The sequence below is a fragment of the Cygnus olor genome, chromosome 15 (assembly GCF_009769625.2).
Source record: "Cygnus olor isolate bCygOlo1 chromosome 15, bCygOlo1.pri.v2, whole genome shotgun sequence".
Taxonomy (NCBI): domain Eukaryota; kingdom Metazoa; phylum Chordata; class Aves; order Anseriformes; family Anatidae; genus Cygnus; species Cygnus olor.
The window spans coordinates 7,341,167-7,357,217 of record NC_049183.1 but is presented as its reverse complement, the minus strand read 5'-3'; the positions used below and the strand labels follow the sequence as shown (position 1 = coordinate 7,357,217).

General features: G+C 41.0%; 1 long non-coding RNA gene across 5 annotated transcripts in view; it reads right to left on the bottom strand.

Annotated features, from left to right (window-relative positions):
* LOC121078327 overlaps positions 1 to 16,051 on the bottom strand; it is a 94,648-nt gene that overhangs the window by 32,938 nt on the left and 45,659 nt on the right. For all 5 annotated transcript variants that reach the window (XR_005824531.1, XR_005824534.1, XR_005824533.1 and 2 more), the window contains exon 3: positions 2,167 to 2,294. This is a non-coding gene — a long non-coding RNA (uncharacterized LOC121078327). The remainder of the gene's footprint in view (positions 1 to 2,166; positions 2,295 to 16,051) is intronic.

Sequence of the window (16,051 nt, the reverse complement as noted above, 5' to 3'; positions counted from 1 at the left end):
ATTTCTCACAATTTTCACTCTGTGTGATAATGTTTCATCTTTTTATGATGCTCACAGAGAAAGAACAGTGATGTATCCAATAAGGAAACTGCACTTTGAGGAGATCTTACAATATGATTTATAAAAGTTTCTTCAGAAAGCAGTCACAAGAAAAAACAGCCTGGAGCCAGAAATATGCTAACAAGGGCATTCAACAGAAATTCTAGTCATAAAGCATAATAAAGACAAGTGGAAGGGATTATGATTTTCCACAGAACTATGTGATATCCTAGTTCCTAGTTTCAGAATATAAGGGACAAGTAAACAGGAGCCAAAAGGAATGGCAAGACTTATCATCTGAGGCTAAATAAAGGGCAGATTTCAAAGATCAGCTCCTTTAAATGGCTCCAACCACCACTTATGATAATAGGAGCAGTGAAAATCACCTATAAATTCTTCAAGGTAGGTGACTACAGAAGAAGTTAAAAAACTGAGCACTCATCACAAAGATCAGCTAAGTAGCCTCAAGCCAGTTATGGTAAACATGCTGTTAACAGTGTGATTTCCATTTTTTTTTTTATTATTATTATTTCAAACAAAACATTTTCAATAAATCTCCCAAGTGAGGTAGTGGTTTTTTTTGTCCTTAAAACTTGGATTCTTATGATGTTGTAAATGTTATGAAAACTCAAGGTACCCAAAGACTTTTAGGGTACTCATTGAATAGGAATGGTTAATACAGGTTTGCAAAGAAGTGTTTTCCATTAACTAAGTTCACCCTGTTATTCATCCAGACGATGAACGATACATGGATACAAGCAAGTGCACAAGAGGCTGTGCCAAGCGTTTTGCATTGATGTGCTTTCCAACTAGCTAGTGTTCAGCTGCAGAAAGACAGAATCTCTGACTTTAAGGGATTTATGATTACTGGCTTTAATTCAACTACAGTTAAGTAATTCCCATCTTCAGCCAGTTCATATACTTTTTCCCTAGAGCTACTACTTGCAGTCAGTGTTCAGCAAATATTTACAACTACAGCTTACAAAAGAGGTCAATTTATATACAGAAAATTAAATATATTCACTTCTGTTAAGAGGATGAAGTTTTAGCTATGGATGTCTCGTTATATCATGTTGGCGTCATCATATTCAACTAGTGTGGAAACCTGCTGATATGTTTTTAGAGAAAACTTTTTTCCACAAATTTAATCTCAATCCCTATTTTATTATGCACAAAACTTTTGGTTCTTCTTACATAAAACCCATCACACAATACATGTCAACATACAGTGACTCAGTTAACGGGTAGGTGGGAATATGTGACAGGTAAAATTTGTTAATGGAAAACTTAATGAGAGTATCAAACAAAATACCTATTAGCATTAGGAAGGACTGAAATATTTTTTAAATGATTACTAAAAAACCAAGAAACATATTTAAATGTGAGATGAAGAGTGAAAAAGAACACTAAAATTTACCACAGAAACATATGATGTAACTGATGTCTCATTTACAGAGGATTTACACAAGAATATGGTGGTAGCCTTAAGCTATACCCAGCTACAAGTCTTCAGGCTGCTATAAATAAGCTTTGTTAAAGCTCTTGGATTGGAAGACAAAATGAACAGAGTTTAATCTCAGGAGAAACCATGGTTAAACATTATAATTACTGAGACCATCTATTTTAATATTGTGTTAATTTTAATGACCTTATTCATCAAAAGACTTATGAAAAGGATGACTAAACCCTAAATGGAGAGAGTTAAATGTATTCTGCTTAAACAACAAAGGATTTCAGGGATTCATGGCTCATGTTTAAAACTCAACACACAAAGTAATCTGACTCATAACTCTGCTCTGTAACGTTAGAAATCTAGGTAGATACTAAAAATTGCTAAGCAATGTTAGGGAGAGCAAAGGATTTGATTAAACTAGAGTGTAATCCTTTTAAGGAATTTCAAAGCTAGATCAGTGGCACTATATAGAGAAATTTGATTGGTTTCCCTTACTACCTCTTTTCCCTATTTCAAGTCGTAATACCACTACATTAAACTTTAATCACTTTAAATATCCACGTGCCAGATTCTTGTCAAGAATCTCATTATCTCACGTCTCAAATATTGCAATAGCTCATTCTCTAGCCTGCTTATAGCCATTCAGATCACTGCTGCAAAAACAGGTCACTTACCAGTAACTGGATGACAAGATCCATAATGGCTCAGGAATGGAAGAAATGGCATTTCTAGTTGGAGCAAGTATAACTGCACTCTTGGAAGATTAGTCTGAGGATGTCATCCCATATCTGCCTCAGCTAATCTGGGAAGGAAAAAAAAAAAAAAAAAGTGAGCTAATCCTTTATCATCCTTCGGACACAAGGAGACAGATGACAGGCAGATATACAAAAAGTTGAACATCAATTTCAGAGCTTCCTAACAAAGAAGATGATGGCAGATACTATCATCAAATGGCTGCTGAATGTCATAGAAGAAAGGATTTAATGTTCAGATTTCTTCTTCTTCACTACAGACCAAACCACAGCATGTTGAAAGTATGATACAGGACCACATAAAGCTCAGGTCCTCATGAGGCCAGAATATCTCTAGAGAGAAACTGGTGGAAGAGAAAGCAAGGCTGAGTACCCTGGGCCAGCCTGCTGATTATGTGTTTCACCTGTGTCCTGTAGTCCCACTGATGTTTTCAGTAGACTGAAGGATGCAGAAAATATTCTGAATTAGACTTTTTACAGGTATAGATAGCAAGGCAATCATCATTCGCTCCAAAAGCGAATGCAGAGATTTTTATGTCTGCAGAGGAAATTGTGATTTTCCCAGGCAGAAAAATGTGAGCACTGTTCACAGGGATGAGCTCAGACTAAGAAAGGCATAACTTAAAATTTATAGCTTTCAGGGAAGCCACTCTCCTCTTCTGAAACTATGACTTTTAAGACAAGTGATAGAAAGTGAAAAAAACAAAATACTACCAAACAGAAAATAAAGAAGAGAGACTAAGCACCTGCAGCCTCAGTGCTGACCTGTAATACAACAGTAAGAAAAGAAACTAAAATGACGGACTGCAAGAAAACTAACTAACTAACAAACAAACATCCTTTCTCCATCTTTCCTTTAGATTTCTTTTTTATTTCCTGCACTGTTAAAGGTCATTCACAGCCTCTTATCAGTTTCATTCTGTAGTGACAGATCAAGCAGCCATGATGCTCACCTCCAAATCTCACTGACTATATTTTCAAATAAGTGTCTTTTGTTTTCTCTTAAGTTGTCTTCACACTTACCGAAATCTCTTCACAAACACCTCTAGTCATGATATTCCCTCAAACTTCTCAAAACTCTTCTTCCCCATGATACTTGGAAATAACTTGGAAACAGTTATGCTTCTTATGCCTATAATAATATACCAGCTCCTCTCTTTCAAATGCTGGGCAAAAGATTCTTTTCTAATTTATTCTGACCTTCTAGATTTCTTGTTTACATTGTAGATGTCACAGGTCTGCACATCTTCTACACAGAATGTTTGTGTTAGTATCAATGGTACTTATACTCATGGTCAAGAGAAAAATATAACTTGAAACTACATTTATCAAAGTTTCCTCAAAATAAGGAACAATTTCTTAGAAATATGGTTTCTCATATGACTGAACAGGAATTTTGACAGAAAAGTATTATAATTTTTACGGAAGAGTATCTAATATCAGGCATTACTAATTACTTTATAACCTCACAAAAGATTGGTTAAATCATATTTGGTACACTATTTCTTCTAGATATTTTAATTTTTTAATTTATTTCAATAAAATACATTAAAATATTCTTAATTATGTTAATAATTAAAATGCTAATATTCCTATGGAAGTTTATATTCCTATGGAAACAATTCTCCTTTATAAAACTAACAACAACATTAGAAAAATCCTTATTTAATACAATCATTATTAAAAATGAATAAAATAATTCTAAATTCACAGAGGGATTTTTTTTTTTTTTAAACACAATGAAGCAGAAATTCTACTTTCACAATTCCAATATTAAGAAGCTATACAGTTGCCTGGACAGGGAAAAGATACAGGTAACAGATAAGCAAACTGTTTCAGGCACAGAGTAGGATAACAAGCAATGCTCACTACAGGAAAGCGATATAGCTACTTGCTTATCTATCTTCACAAAACAAATACATACACTTCAATAATTCAATGCAGCTCAGCTAATTTGTAACATTTTCACTCAAAACTTCAAAAGTCTATCAAGATGAGTGTGTGTTTGTCATGTCTCTTGAACAGCCGCTGTTCAGCACACAGCAGCAGGATAGCATGTGTGCTCAGGATTCTGCCACGTTGGAGAACATTAGAAGTGCTAATAATTCTCTGTACAACCTTGTAATTCAGTTTAGGAATGGCATTTTCAGTTTAAAGATACAGAAACTGAGGTAGTGGCCCAATTCAAAAAGAGGATTAATCTGGTATCTCCAAGTTGGACAATGTCATACCAAAATTTTGGGCAGCTGCCCCCAAGGTGAAATCAAAAGCCTAGAAACAGAGACTAAAGCCACACACAGAAAGAGTTCATAACCACAGATCCATAAATGCACACACTGGGAGCAGCTTGAGGCTGTCAGAAAATGACTGTACTGCAGGGACAGCTGAGTCTGACTCTTCTCCACAGGTCTGTGCTTCTAGCTCACACCTCTGGCAGGGGGTTGGTGCTTCAGTGGAAAGTTGGAAACCAGATAATTTAATGGATCTACTTCTTAAAATCCATCTAAATCCCAGTTTGGAAATCAAAGTCCTACATTAAGTCAGGTACCCCAACTCTAGTGAGTCCACAGAAATGGACAGCCAACAAACTTTGTAAGTCCTGGTGAAAATCAACTGAAGTCAGCAGCCACCTCCATTAACTCAACCAAGCTAATATCATTTCAAGACTTCTTGGCCCTCTATTCCTGTTTAACATTAAATCTTTATAATCTTTACCACAGTGTTGTTAAACAATAAATGGATTAACTTGTCTCTTTTATAATTTTGTTGCAGATATATTTTTTCTACAATGTGAATGAAAACAAAGCCACTCTCCGCATGTGCTCATCCTGGTGTTTCAAACCTAACTTATAAACCACACTGCACAATCTGATTTTTAACTTTACCCAACGTGAAATGAAATGGATAGATCTTTTTTCTTGTTTGTCTTGAAGGTGCTAAGAGACACCATTACATTAAATACAAATATATATAGCTGTTTAAAAAAAGCCGCAGAAATATTTCTTCGCATTCTCATAGTGCAGCAAGTTAGGATTTAATTCCCTCTATAAGCTCTATCAAGTTATATCTACAATGCCACGCACAGATCCATCACTCCAGTAGCCAGATCTGCAGGAGAGCTTCTTGGCACCCTTCTGTGTTGAGTCTAACAGAAATGTACTTTGGTTAAATGTTCAGAATCTGTGTATAAACGTATCTTTCAAGTTGGGAGATAAGAGAAAACAAAAATTCCTGCAGATCAGCAAATGCTAAGGCAGCCTGATGAAAGATGCTTCTGCACTCAGAATCTGGGAGGAGTTCTTATGAAAATTAGCTGAAATGTGGAACCATAGAGATGAAAACACAAATGGAGGGCACTCTCTTTTTCCATAATTATTGCACTGGATCATGAAATTAAAGTCATCAAGCAGGAAAGATCCTGTACAGATTTCCAGAGATACTGCATGTTCTGTCTAATTGTGTCAGCCTGGAGTAGCTGATTAGCATAATTAATCTAAACTTCTGATTACCCGAAGGAAGGAGATGTTCCTGGATGCACAGGTGAGATAAAATGATTGAGACTTCAAGAGGCTAATATACAATAGCAAATAAGTAAGAGTATTTCAGAGTCTTGTTTACTTGTCTCTTGCCTTCTTAAAAAAGGACAGAGGGGAATCAGGACAGCACACTGTGATAAGCCCAGTTCTGTGCTGAGAGTACAATACTGTAAGGTATTGAAGTTTGACCAGTTAATGACAAAAAGAGCTGTGCCAGTAATTTGTAATTCAGTACAGTGACGATGTCCCAGTTGTTCTGTCAAGTCAATGACAGAGTATTTTAAAAACTCCAGATAAGGAGTTAATGGATACATTTAGAAATTGTTATTGACAGAGTCATGTGTTGGGTTATCCTCAATGATAAGTCAGGAAAGCTTCAGGAACTACATCTGAGACTCCAACTTAGTCCTTTTACTATTTTCACTGAATATCCCGAGTTGGAAGGAACCCTCAAGGATCATCAAGCACAACCCCTGGCTCCACATAGGACCACCCCAAAATCAGACCCTATGTCTGAGAGCAGTGTCCAAACACTCCTTGACCTCTGGCAGGCTTGGTGCCATGACCGCTGTCCTGAAGAGCAGTGCCACTGCCTGACAACCTCTCATTGAAGAACTTTTTTCCTATCACCCAGCCTGACCCTCCCCTGTCCCAGCTCCATGCCATTCCCTCGGGTCCTGTCGCTATCCCCAGAGAGCAGAGCTCAGCGCCTGCCCCTCCACTCCCCTCGTGAGGGAGCTGCAGGCCACCATGAGGCCTCCCCTTGGCCTGCTCTGCTCTGGGATGAACAAACCAAGGGACCTCAGCTGTTCCTCATACACCTTGCCCTCCAGGCCCTTCAACAGCTTTGTTGCCCCCCTTCGGGTACTCTCTAATACTTTTATGTCCTTCCCATATTGTGACACCCAGCCCTGCACACAGTACCTGGGGTGAGGCCTCACCAGGCAGAGCAGAGCGGGACAATCCCTTCCCCTCACCAGCTGGCAGTGCTGGGCCCGAGGCACCCCGGGGTACAGCTGGCCTTCCTGGCTGCCAGGACACACTGCAGGTTCATATTCAAATTGCTGTTGACCAGAACCCCCCAATCCCATTCTGTGGAGCTGCTCTCCATCCTCTCATCCCACATACATACAAATATCTGCCCCATTCCAGGCACTCACTTTTGTTAAATTTCATACAGTTGGTGACTGCCCAGCCTTCTATTTTGTCAAGATCTGTCTGAAACAACTTTCTACAATTAAGGGACTCAACAGCTCCTCCTACTTTAGTGTTGTCTGCAGACTTAGTATGCTTTCAACTCTTGCATCCAGGTCATTTATAAAAAAAATAAATACATAAATAGAACTGGCCCTAAAATGGAGCCCCACTAGTGACTGGCCACCAACCTGACTTAGCTCCTCTTACACACCATTGAGCCTGACCCACATCCCATTGTTCATCCATGATACTCTGTACTTTTCTAGCTGTATGCTGGACATTTTGTCCAGAAGGATACCATGAGAGACAGTATTGAAAACTTTGCTAAAATAAAACAATTTTTAAAAATCACATCTACTGCCTTCCCTTGGTCAGCTAGGTGGGTAATCTTGTCATAAAAAGAAATTAAGTTAGTTAGGCAGGACTTTCCCTTCATGAACCTATGCTGGCTGCAATCTCAGGAAGAAAAAAACATTTATGTATGTCATGACAACAATGCAAGATGTTTTTTAATGATTACATATAAAATATTTTCAAGAAAATGTTTTAATGAATTTCAGTCAGGTGAAAGCTGCACTACTAGAAACCCTAGAAGTGGAATATTTTGTTTGTTCTCATTGTGGGCACTGATGATGAAACCTTGGCCTATTCCTAACACTGTTCTTTATCTCTTATCTGCAGAGAATAACTATGGGATTTTCACTTGAAACACTCTAATTAAGTCCTTTGTTCTCTGTTGACAGTGCCAGCGAACAGGATGCTCATCAACTACAAACTGGATTGAAGGTGCAATTGTGTTTCCACAGAAGCTGCCTGCAGTCATAGCTAAGAAACCCTAACTTGCCTTACTCCATTAAGTGTCCAGATCACAGAGGAAAAGATAGATTTCAGGTGCTTTCAAGTCCACTAGCTAACTTTACAAGGTCTTTATATTCATACTGCTGCAGTCCTTTTCATCACAGGGTTATTAGTCAAAGAGAGTTTTGCCTTTTTTTGGCCATCTTTAAAAGCACTTTCAATTTATTGGGCATGAACTTTTATGTAATGAAAATTAGGTTTCATGCCGCTGGAATAAATAACAAAGGAAAAATTTAAATGAGACACCAGGACTGGATTTACTACTGGAGAGTACAGAAACCATTGCTCAATAGAACTAGCTGGCATAACACTTCCTGCTCTACCATGCAAAATAATCCTGTTCATATGCTTGCTGATGCCTTGTCCTGTTCCCAGGCCAGGCCACTGTCCTGTCCTGGAGACAAGGAGCAAAGACATTTAGTCAAAAACTCAAATACAAGTATTTTGTCAAGAAACACACAACAGCTGCAGAGCCTTCAGGTGAAAGAAGATCAAACGACTGCAGTGATGTGATACTGACTGCCAGATAGCAGATGGAATGTGAGGAGCTTCCTTAAACTGAAAACCCAGCTGTTCTGAGTGGGGAGAAGGTATCAGCAGCACAGAACACATCACTGTAATAAAAAAATGATGAGACATTTCAGAAGTTTATCGAAATGTGGAAGTGTTCTCCTTAAACCTGGTTTCCTAACCTTTGCAACATCCTGAGTGAATAAACAAACAGCTTGATCTAAAATGTGGCAGAATCATAAAGAAACTTAAAAACACAATGTCCTTTATACTCTAATGTCCAGGGGCTCAATAGGCAACAGCTGTTGCATTAATACTAGATTCACCACCAGCCCTCACTATATATATGTAACTACTCAGAATGCTATTAACTTGTGTCTAAATCTTAATTCTATGGATAAGTAAATAGTACCCTTATAACAACATTCTGAGATACTCTTGTCCAGGAAAGATGCTGGTTTATTTCATGTGCACAGCTAAAGTTTCCAAAAGTGCCTCCCCTGCCTTGGGGAGTGAAAGCTTTCTGTTGCATGACTTGCAGAAGTATTCTAAGGGCTGTCTGTCCTTACGCTGGGAGGTTTCAAACACCCGCTAAACTCCTTGTATTTAGTTTATTTAGTTATTCTGTGCTGGAAGTCTCTGTTTGACTTTCTGAGTATTATGCTAAATGAAAGGGTGACAAGTGCGGGGTGGGAGAGGCTTCTCTTGTTGTGTGTTGCCATGAGCTCGTTCTGTTTTGAACAGCTCTCAACACTGCACCATTTTTCATGTTAAATGGAGCTGTGTTATTTTAGACCCTCAGAAGACCTTAAATCAGAAGACGACATTTCTCTAGGCTAATGTACTAACCTTCAAAGTATTAGCTTTCTGAAGTCAAGCACTAGCTACTTCCCTAAGGCTGAGATGTGTATGCCTTTAGGTTCATCCAGAGCTAGATGTCCAACTAATTCACTGCTGTCAGTCAAGCATGAGCTACACACAGCCCTTGGCTTCCACTGGAAATACTCTCCTACAATTCTCAAGAAAATACAAGAGGCCAGATACTGAGTTCTCACAACTACTCCTATTAACTACAAAGGTGGCAACCTTTGGGGGCTTCCCGTTCCACAGTCCAAGAGCTGCTTTCTTGGCCCCAGCTTGTCCCACAGTGAGTTTTGGTGCAGAAGAGAGAATCAGCACTGTTTTCTAAATATATAATTACTTTTCTCAAAGCTTCTTTAAAATGAACACAACTATTTATGCCTTGTACATGCTGCTACTTTAGCTGGTCCACAAAAAGAGTTTTAGGTTGAAAACGTGATCTGCTAAGATTAGGCAGTGTCATGGTAATAGCAGAATTGTGCTGTTCATATGAATTTTACTTTAATTTCTCAGTGAACAGTTCACCTTTCTCTTTTGCTCTGCTGATTATGCACAAGGGTATTAGAGGAAATATCACATTGCAGCTAGAAAAGCAATTCCATTTTCAAAAGCTAGAACACTTGGGCTAATTAGAGTGGCTCAGATACTTTGATCAAAGATAAATTAATGCTTTATATGATATCCTGGCTCTTAGTTAACTTCTCTCACTAAATTCCCTCAGTATTGCTTTCTAATTTCATATAGAGGGGAAAAAAAAGATGAAAATTTTTTTTTTCTAAACAGTTTGCTGTAAATTTAAGAATAGCTTGCTAAATGTTTGTTTGGCTTTATAAGAATATATTATGATTTTGTCTCATTAACATTTTGTTTTATTTATACCGTGATTTATCAAACCATTGCATGGTATATAGAGCAGGGTATTGAATTGGGTATTTTATGCCCCATTCATTTCTCATTGCAGTGGTGACGGTAGGGCATAGCTCTAGTGCAAGCATGATAAACAGTACTAGTAATCATTTGCAGCAGTCAATACTCACAATCCAGCTGAATTTCACATGTAATTCTATTGAATTTAGTGGTACATTTTTGTACCTACGGAAGCCTTTTTGCTGTATAAGTTTTGGGGCATCCTCAGCATTCATATGCTTTGCATTTCAACTTGGTTACACATTTTTCCAAGCCTTTTTCCCAATCTGTATTGTCCAGTCATAAAGGCCAAGGTTTACAGAAGAAATGATCTAACAACCACTGAGGAATTTCATGGTAGGAAAAAAAAAATCAAATGAATTAAACTATACTCCGAAACTGCCTTGGGTTATATTTATATAGTAGCAACTTTTCTGGTGTTAAAAAAAAAAAAACAAAAAAAACAAAAAAAAAACATGTAATTCATTATAAAGTTAGCACAAAGCTTAAGAACTGGAAGTTTGATAAACATTCCTTCTTCCCATTTGCACAGTTAACTTGCTATGAGTCTATCAGAGCACTTTGGTTCATATTTCTGCCATTCCCTGTTTCCGTCAATCAATCCTCACTAAATACTGAGAGAAACACCATTTTAACTACAACAATATAGTAGCAACACTGTTTTCAAAATTAGAATTTGGTTTCTACTTAAAGCTGAAAAGGTTTGTATAAACACATAAAAACTAAAAGAATTCCTCATGAAAGCTTCAGACAGTAGCCCTGCTCTCTAGTGATCCCAGACTGGGCTCTTTTCCGTTATTCACCCCCTACTGGCAGAAGACTAAGCTCCAGTATTTGTGAACAATATGTTCCCTTCACAGCCCTGTGCCTCATAGTAGTCTGGATCCTTCAGTCCTATTAATGATAGTGGGGTTGATGGGACACAATTTCCCTAGTTAACAACAGACGCAGACCCCCATAAGAAATCTTGCCACTCTCAGGACAGATGTTACAATCCCACTGATGAACTTCAGGCTCCCGAACAATCATTGCAAGAACAAAATTACATTCATAATAATTTAATCAATTCTAAAAATATAAAAACCTCATGTGCATTTGTTCAGAAAAAGGAATTTTTCCATCTGGTATTTTAGGCTCTGATACTTCTTGGACATCTACAATGGCAGAAGTAGTTATATAGATCTAATGCTAATATAATGGGTACCAGTTAAACAGATATTTAGAGAAGGCCACCAGTATGTAAAGAGAAAACTTACTTGAAACATATACGTAGACTTGTGATTTAACAATCACAGACAGCTCATGAGCAGCAATTGTCTCAGGCAGTTGCAAATAGGCTGGAGGAATATGAGACGGGAAGGAGGCCTAGCAGAGACCCAACTCCCACCTCTCAACAGATGGTTAAGAACTGTTAGTAATTTTGATCCACTTCCATCACTGTGTCTAGCAGGCTTCAGTTATTCACATGCTATAAAATTTGTACTGTGTTCTTCCTCACACTTCCTATTTCTCCACTTTGATGTCAGAGCCATTGTTGTGGTTTAGCCCGGCTGGCAGTCAAACACCACACAGCCGTTCGCTCACCCTCCCCCCTCCCTCTCCGGGATGGGGGAGAGAAACGGGAAAGTGAAGCCTGTGAGTTGAGATAAAGACAGTTTATTAAGACAGGGAAAAGAATAACAACAATAATAATAATAATAATAGTATTAATAGTAATAATGTGTACGAAATAAGTGATGCACAATGCAATTGCTCACCACCCGTTGACCGATGCCCAGCCTATCCCCGAGCAGCCGGCCACACCTCCACCCCGGCTAGCCACCCCTATATATTGTTCAGCATGACATCAGATGGTATGGAATACCCCTTTGGCCAGTTTGGGTCAGCTGTCCTGGGTCTGTCCCCTCCCAGCTTCTGCTGCATCCCTAGCCTGCTCGCTAGCAGGACAGAGAGAGGCTGAAAAGTCCTTGGCTTGGTGTAAGCACTGCTCTACAACAATTAAAACATCAGCATGTTATCAGCGCTTTTCTCATCCTAATCCAAAACATAGCACCCTGCCAGCTACTAGGAGGAAAATTAACTCTGTCCTAACTGAAACCAGGACAGATATCCACCCCTTATTCCATACCATTTATGTCATGCTCAGGTTACACTCTTTCCAATACTTTCTAATTAATCACCATTTTCATCTATGATATATAGCAACCATGGTAGCGATGACATACAGTGTTATATGATAATTAACATATTATAATTCAACTCATGGGCTATTCTCACCCAGTATTAGGTCCCCTTGAGGTACACACCGGACCTCCCCATTCTCTTGCATTACCCACCAAGTGCATCCAGGTCCCCGAGCAAAAGCAATCCCACGAATGGGCTTGCCTTTTCCTGAGGCGGGAGTAGCCCAGACTGTCTTACCCAGCATGTTTCTTACGTGCACTACAGGAACTTTATCCCCTTCTACAGTGCGTAACAGGTTTGATTGGGCAGGTCCAGCTCGGTTGGCAGATCCTCTAGTATTGACTAACCAGGTGGCCTTTGCCAGATGTGTTTCCCAATTTTTGAATGTCCCAGCACCCATTGCTTTCAGTGTAGTCTTTAACAGTCCATTGTATCGTTCAACTTTCCCGGAGGCTGGTGCATGATAAGGGATGTGATACACCCACTCAATACCATGTTCTTTGGCCCAAGTGTCTATAAGGTTGTTTCGGAAATGAGTCCCATTGTCTGACTCAATTCTTTCTGGGGTGCCATGTCGCCATAGGACTTGCTTTTCAAGGCCCAGGATAGTGTTCCGGGCGGTGGCATGGGGCACAGGATATGTTTCCAGCCATCCGGTGGTTGCTTCCACCATTGTAAGTACGTGGCGCTTGCCGTTGCGGGTTTGGGGGAGTGTGATGTAATCAATCTGCCAGGCCTCTCCATATTTGTATTTCAGCCATCGTCCTCCATACCAGAGAGGCTTTGACCGTTTGGCTTGTTTAATTGCAGCACATGTTTCACAATCATGAATAACCTGTGCTATAGTGTCCATGGTCAGGTCCACCCCTCGGTCACGAGCCCATCTGTATGTTGCATCTCTACCTTGATGGCCTGAGGTGTCATGGGCCCATCGGGCTATAAATAATTCACCTTTATGTTGCCAGTCCAGGTCCACCTGAGCCACTTCAATCTTAGCAGCCTGATCCACCTGCTGGTTGTTTTGATGTTCTTCAGTAGCCCGATTCTTGGGCACATGAGCATCTACATGGCGTACCTTTACAACCAGGTTCTCTACCCGGGCAGCAATATCTTGCCACAATGCAGCAGCCCAGATGGGTTTGCCCCGGCGTTCCCAGTTGTTCTGCTTCCATTGTTGTAGCCACCCCCACAGGGCATTTGCTACCATCCATGAATCAGTATAGAGATAGAGAACTGGCCACTTTTCTCGTTCAGCAATATCTAAGGCCAGCTGAACGGCTTTCACTTCTGCAAACTGACTCGATTCACCTTCTCCCTCAGCAGCTTCTGCAACTCGTCGTGTAGGACTCCATACAGCAGCTTTCCATCTCCGATGCTTTCCCACAATACGACAGGACCCATCAGTGAACAGGGCATATTTCTTCTCATTTTCTGGTAGCTTGTTGTACAGTGGGGCTTCTTCAGCACGGACTACCTCCTCCTCTGACGATATCCCAAAGTACTTGCCTTCTGGCCAGTCCATAATCACTTCCAGGATTCCTGGGCGACTGGGGTTTCCTATTCGAGCCCACTGAGTAATCAGTGCAACCCACTTGCTCCATGTAGCATCAGTTGCATGATGTGTAGAGGGGACCCTTCCTCTGAACATCCAACCCAGTACCGGCAGTCGGGGTGCCAGGAGGAGCTGCGCTTCAGTACCGACCACTTCCGAAGCAGATCGAACTCCCTCATATGCTGCCAATATCTCCTTTTCGGTTGGAGTATAGCGGGCCTCAGATCCTCTGTATCCCCGACTCCAAAACCCCAGGGGTCGACCTCGAGTTTCCCCAGGTTCTTTCTGCCAGAGGCTCCAGGTGGGGCCATTCTCCCCGGCTGCGGTGTAGAGCACATTCTTTACATCTGGTCCTGTTCGGACTGGCCCAAGGGCTACTGCATGAACTATTTCTTGTTTAATTTGTTCAAAGGCTTGTCGTTGCTCAGGGCCCCATTCAAAAGCATTCTTCTTACGAGTTACTTGGTAGAGCGGGTTTACAATCAGACTGTAATTTGGAATATGCATTCTCCAAAACCCCACGACACCTAGGAAAGTTTGTGTTTCCTTCTTGCTAGTTGGTGGAGACATAGCTGTTATTTTGTTGATCACATCCATTGGGATTTGACGACGTCCATCTTGCCATTTTATTCCTAAAAACTGGATCTCTCGTGCAGGTCCTTTAACTTTATTTTGTTTTATGGCAAAACCGGCCTTCAGAAGGATTTGGACTATTTTCTTCCCTTTCTCGAAAACTTCCTCTGCAGTGTCACCCCACACAATGATGTCATCGATGTACTGCAGGTGTTCAGGAGCCTCCCCCTGCTCCAGCGCAGACTGGATCAGACCATGGCAAATGGTAGGGCTATGTTTCCACCCCTGGGGCAGCCGATTCCAAGTATATTGGACTCCCCTCCAAGTGAAAGCAAACTGTGGCCTGCACTCTGCTGCTAGAGGGATGGAGAAAAATGCATTAGCAATATCAATTGTGGCATACCACTTGGCTGCCTTTGATTCCAGTTCGTACTGGAGTTCTAGCATGTCCGGCACTGCAGCACTCAGTGGTGGCGTGACTTCGTTCAGGCCACGATAGTCCACTGTTAGTCTCCACTCACCATTGGACTTTCGCACTGGCCATATGGGACTATTAAAAGGTGAATGGGTCTTGCTGATCACTCCTTGGCTCTCCAGTTGACGAATTAGCTCGTGGATGGGAATCAGGGAGTCTCGGTTGGTGCGATATTGCCGCCGGTGCACAGTTGTGGTAGCGATTGGCACTTGCTGTTCTTCAACCCTCAGCAACCCCACAACAGAAGGGTCCTCTGAGAGACCGGGCAAGGTAGACAACTGTTTAATGTCCTCTGTCTCTAAGGCAGCTATGCCAAAAGCCCAGCGGAACCCTTTTGGGTCCTTGAAATATCCTCTTCTAAGATAGTCTATGCCAAGGATGCACGGAGCATCCGGGCCAGTCACAATACGGTGCTTTTGCCACTCATTTCCGGTTAGACTCACTTCAGCTTCCAATACAGTTAACTGCTGGGATCCCCCTGTCACGCCATAAATACAGATGGGCTCTGGCCCTTTACAGCTGGATGGCATTAGAGTACATTGTGCACCGGTGTCTACTAGAGCCTTATACTTCTGTGCGTCAGACGTGCCAGGCCATCGAATCCACACAGTCCAATAAACTCGGTTGTCCCTTTCCTCCCCCTGGCTGGAGGCAGGGCCCCTCTAGTCCTGGTCAGAATCTTCATTTCTGTGTTTAAAAGACTGCCTGCTAGAAGTTGGAGCAGCAAACTTTTCAGAGAACCCCTTTCTCCCGATTGTTTTCTTTTGCAACTCACGTACCCGTGCCTCTAGGGTCTCAGTAGATTTTCCATCCCATTTTCTCATGTCCTCTCCATGGTCACGTAGGTAAAACCACAGGGTGGTGCGGGGTGTGTACCCACCATATTGTCTTCTTTGCACGGATGCACGTTTACCCCTAATAGCTGAGACGCTGGTTTGTACAGGTGGGGAAGAAAATACACTCTCTTTAAGTTGCTGGACCTCTTCAAAAAGTTTCTCCAAAGTATTCTCTTTTAGTTGGTGGCCACTGGTTTGTTCAGGTGGGGGGGAAGATAAATTCTCTTTAAGTTGGTGGAACTCTTCAGAGAGTTTCTCCACAGCCGAGACGCAGGCCTGTAGGGAAGAGGAGAGATTT